Genomic DNA, 5,221 nt, shown 5'->3' on the forward strand with positions numbered 1-5,221 from the left:
TTCATCATTCTAACACTGTTGTCATTTCCTACTTACTTAAATACATATGTTGCCACAAGATTTGAGTTGATCCGTATGACATGTTAAATAAACCGAACCAAGTAGTTGCTTTCACTACAAGAAATTGCATTTTTGGTGACTACTTTTGGCGACGACGTCAATTTTCATAGCCAAAACTATATTTTTGGCAACACAATGATCAATTTCGTTGGTAAAAGTAGACCTTTACCGGCGCAATTTACTACCGTCGCTAAAAAAAATAAAAAATAAAAAATAAAAAATAAACATTCACTAGGCATCAAAATTATTTGTCGGCTCCAAAATTTCAAAAAATTTAGCTACGAGGCTTGTTTTTTAGCAATACAATAAGTGTCGCTGGTAGTGTACTTACTTTTGGTGATGACAAGTTGGCGTGGGCAAAGAGTTAAACATTTAGTGACAATAACACTAGTCGTCGATAAAAGTTTTGCTGAAATGAGGTGATTTAGTGATTTGTGTTTTTATTATAACTTTTCAAAGAGTTTTAAATATTCTAGTTATTGAATTTGTAAAATTAAAGTGATCATCGAATCAGATCACAAAATGAACCCATCAAGCCCAAACACACTCTTAAGTTGAGATGGTTAATTTGAGATAATCTAAACTTTTCCGAAGAATGTGGTTAGATTATCAATTTTAATATGTTTGGTTTTATTTTCAAAAACTTGTTTCAAAATTTTTTTTTCTAAAAAACTATAAAAAAAAATAATTGGTGAAAAAATAAAAGCATACTTATTATTTTTGTATAATTTTATCTTTTAGGAGGTCATAAATAATTTTAAAAATATATTTTTGATTTTTATACTTCTCAGATTAGTTTTAATATTTCTTGTATAATTTTTTTTTTTGTATTTTATTATTATTATTATTATTTGTGATCTGCCTCTACAATGCAAGTCGATTACCGTCCCTTTCTCACTCACGCCTCTCAAATCATCTCACTTATGCCTCTGCCCTCTTCTCTGTGGCTTTGTCTCCATCGCCATCATTGCAAGGGTTGCTAGAGCATCACCGCAAGGGTACCCCCGGTTGCTGGAGCATCATGGGTTTGTCTCTCAAGTATGTCCTCTATTTTGCGTCTCTCCCTCTTTCTCTCCCCCTCTCGATTTCTTTGTCTCCTTCTCACTATCTCCCTTTTGATTTCCCTTTCTTGCTCTCTCTATCTCTGTTTACATACACACATACACACAAATCATATATATAGAACTTCGATGCTTTATATAATCGATTATACACTAGTAATGTCATCCAAAGATGAATATAAGTCGTTTACATTGATTACCTGATAGTTGCTTGGGGTGAGATGTTATTCAAATTAGGGCAATGTTATTAAATTTGCTGCTAAATTAGGGAAATGATGAAATTAGGACAATGCTGAATTTCTATATAATTTATTTAATATTATGGAATTTAAAATGGTTTGTTGTTGCAAGTTATAGATAAATAAATAAAATAAAATAAAATTTTAATTTGCCCAAAATTGTGGGCATATCATTTACCATATGCTGTAAAACAAAATCTAATTTGGTTGGGTAGATTTTGTGATTGATTATACGGGATTTGAATCTGATAAGAAGACTTGAGTACTTTGGAATTTTGTTCTCTACTTATTTGGTTGGACAAAATGGAAGAGTTTTTATGAAAAATTTACAATTTAAGTTTTATGGGAGAAGATTTGTTATCTATCTTCCTTGGGGCTTTAGTATCTTCTCCATTCAAGGTAATTCCTTTGTTTTTGATCCCTAGGTATTGAAGGGTTATACGTGATTTTATTTTTATTTTTCAATTTTCTTCTCTGTATGCTTAATAAACGGGTGTTTCCATACCTCCAATGTGGGATAGTTGTTCCCAGAATTTTCTCTCTTTTTTGAGATTCAGAAATAGCAACCAATTCCATAAATTTATGTAGTTGCTACAAGAACTCTAGGGGTCTCAGGCAATCTGTTAATTAGTTTCTTCTAAACAATATAGTGGTCATAGATTGGAGGTTCAGAACTTGGTCTCTTTTTTTTTTTTTTTTTGCCCTGTTGGTTGCTTGAATTTATGTTACTAAGAGGCTAAATTTATTACATTTATTCTTTTCTTTCCACAATTCCTCTCTATTTTTGTAGGTCCACTGTCCGAAGTAAATTATTCAAGGATGTTTGTTGACCAAGGTTGCAGAATGAGATAAGTTTATATTTTTGTAGGTCCATTGTCCAAAGTAAATTAGCTAACTGATGGATGTATGCAACCTATTCGATAAAATTCCTACAAGAAAATATATTATCTACTCTTATTTTTGCTGAAGAGCCTCAATTTAAAAATGAGGTATCCACCTACTAGACTCGGCATTTTCTCATGCCCAATTATGTTGATTTACACCCAAAAGTCTTCACAAAGCTGCAAACCCAATTATAGATTGGTTTTGTTGTGTTGAATTGAAACAACAATGGAGGGACTATCTCCACATCTGAAATGTGTAATCTAAGAGGCCCTGAGAGAGAGAGAGAGACAGAGAGAGAGAGAGAGGATGCTCCCTTAACATTAAAAGGCTGCTCATTTCTTGATGTGTTTTATTTTTTTATTTATTTTTGTGGACAAAACAATAAGGAAACAGATGCCCCTAGCATTAAAGTTAGGAAAACAATGTGGTACTATAACACATTCGTGCCTATAAGAACTTCTTTACTTTCAAAATTCACACATTCATGCCTACAATAGCTCCTTTGCTTTCACTTCATCAGATGTTACTACTGATAAAAATTTAGAATGAAGGAATAGGGGAATCTACACCTTTTTTTGTTCAAGGTGAAGCCTATCTTTTTTATCATTCAACCTTATCCTTAGGAATAAACTATCCTACTTGCAGCTTTACTTTTTGGACATTGAATATGGGGTGCAGAACAAATTATGAGTTTTAGTTAACTTAGATCCACACATCATTACCCTTTTGATTGCTATTATGGCTTCAACCCCATATTTGGTGTTCTTTAGAAGTTTGAGAACAGTTGCTAACTTGGATACTCATCATATTTTTGTTCGCACTGATCCATCCGTAGATCCCCGTGCTTATAATGCTCCTAATACTTTTCAAGTTGCTGCAATGGCATGAGGATAATGAGGCTATGGAGTATAGAGAGCGTGATATTATTGTACAGAAACATCATGGTCATTCTAAGAGATTTGGTATGTGTTATTCGTTGATATATAATAATATAATCTTTTTGGAGTTGTGAATTTTTTTTGATCATTTTGTTTTGTTTAAATATGGGTCAATGTTGTTTCAGCCATTTATGCTCCTGGTGGTCTCCTGAGCTATGTTTTGTTTGATTGTGTTCTTGGATGTTATCATAAAGTTGAACTTTGCCTATTAGGGTCTCTATTACAAAGAGAAGAGTTGCTTGCTATAAATAACTGTATTAAATTGAAGATGAAATTTGTTTGTCTTTAATAGATTTGAATGTCTTCAATTTATGTGGAATGTATGTCTTTGAGGCTCACAACTTTGTTTTGTCCTTTATTTTTATTTTATTTTATTTGGTTTTTTTTTTTGTTTTCCTCTTTTTGTTTTTGTTTTTTTTGTTTTGTTTTCTTCTTCTTTTTTTTTTTTTTTTTTTTTTTTTATTATTTCTAATGCATGCCTTTGAATTACATTTTCAAAAGCAAACAAGAAAAAAGGGAGGTAGCCATCATGTATGTCATTACTGGAATGTTCATTGAAAGTCTTCATAACAATAATAATAAAGAAAAGAGTGGGGAGTGGTTCTCTTCCCGTCTCTATTAAATCAAAGATCAAAATTGTTTTTGTTTAATTGGTTTGAATGGATTAAATTATGTGGAATTCAAAAGTGAATCAAATTTCTTTCTTGAATGTAGGTTGTTAAAGATGGAGATTATGACCTTGCTCAGTGCTAATTGGAAATGAGAAGAGGCTTGTTCACATACATTTGCATATTGTCATTGGTGATGCTATAGTTGCATTAAACACATCATTCCGATTGGAATTGACTTGATTTTATTTATTTTGCGCTTGGTTTAACTTTAGGTGTTGTTGTACATAAACTTAAATTTTGGATTGTAAGAACATGTGGGCTATTGTTGTTATCATAAATATAATTTATTTATATATATTTAGATGTCAATGAATTAAAGTGTGGATATTATTTAATAATTTTTTTATTGGAAAGTAATTTGTTATTTGTGATGGTAATTTTTGCTATCCCAAATACCAAATTAATTTTTTTTTATAAAACAATTAGATGTTTTGCCGACACAATCAAGTTGTCACCAAAAGTATCATTTTTACCGACGAAAACTTGAGTCGGCAAAAGTGACACATAATCATCTTATTTGAACCACTTTTGCCAACGCAATGGTAAATTGGCGACGATGGTTAAAGGCTTTTTCCCATGAAGATGTTTGTCGCTAAAGACATACTTTTGGCGATGCAATGAATTTTTTGTTGGTAAAAACTTTTCCGGGCATACTTTTGGCAACGGGTTACCGACAAAGCTATATGGGTCAACAAAGCTCTTTGCCAACGATTTCTGCCTTTTGGCAACGAATTTTGTAGTGTTGCCAAAAATGTTTTTTGTTGTAATGATTTTGTATGTGTTGCATTAATCACTTGCATAGTAGAACATGCATTTTTCTAATTATTTTCTTCTCTCTGGCTTGCCTCGATTGAGTACTAGGTGAGCATTTTTTACTTTAGCATATCGCATGTGTGTTTGTGTTGCCATATCAAGCATACTACCATGAGGCTAAGTGCTCATTTGAAATATCTCTTTGAATGCCGATGGATGAAGGCTATTTCGCTTAAGTTGGGATGATTTTGATTAATGTACATATGAGCTTGCTTTTTCAAGCAGAGCACATTATGGACTCGCCTTTTTCCGTGACCCACCTTTCGAAAAGGTTTGAAAAGAAGGCGTCATAGTTCGGACTCTCGCGGTTCTAAATCTAGTCTCACAAGTGCAATGTGAAACTAATAAACATCAAAGAATCCAAATCCGGCAAACCTTTTGGAAAATTAATTTGAAATCAAATAATGCCAAACTTGGACTGCTTTACTAGATACAGAGTTGCCACCTAAATATTTTGCCAAAACCTTTTGGGAAAATTTAGGAAATCTTGACTCGTGCCAATGGCCACGTGTCTGCCATCACCAAAGTTGCCTCGACTCTGGAACTTAAGTACG

The 5,221-nt window shown here is 32.5% G+C and overlaps 1 long non-coding RNA gene across 2 annotated transcripts; it reads left to right on the forward strand.

Moving 5' to 3' along the window:
- The first annotated feature begins 951 nt into the window (after nt 1–951).
- Nucleotides 952–4,149, forward strand: LOC114273120 (uncharacterized). 2 transcript variants are annotated; one of them, XR_014337644.1, is made up of 4 exons: nt 952–1,098; nt 2,151–2,224; nt 3,081–3,207; nt 3,898–4,149. It is a non-coding gene; the product is annotated as an uncharacterized LOC114273120 (long non-coding RNA). The 2 variants fall into 2 exon arrangements; XR_014337643.1 differs by lacking the exons at nt 3,081–3,207; nt 3,898–4,149 and having other exon boundaries at nt 2,151–2,345.
- Nucleotides 4,150–5,221: the final 1,072 nt, after the last annotated feature.

Source organism: Camellia sinensis, chromosome 8, assembly GCF_055761805.1.
Source record: "Camellia sinensis isolate YWXY chromosome 8, ASM5576180v1, whole genome shotgun sequence".
In the NCBI taxonomy this organism is placed as follows: Eukaryota; Viridiplantae; Streptophyta; class Magnoliopsida; order Ericales; family Theaceae; genus Camellia; species Camellia sinensis.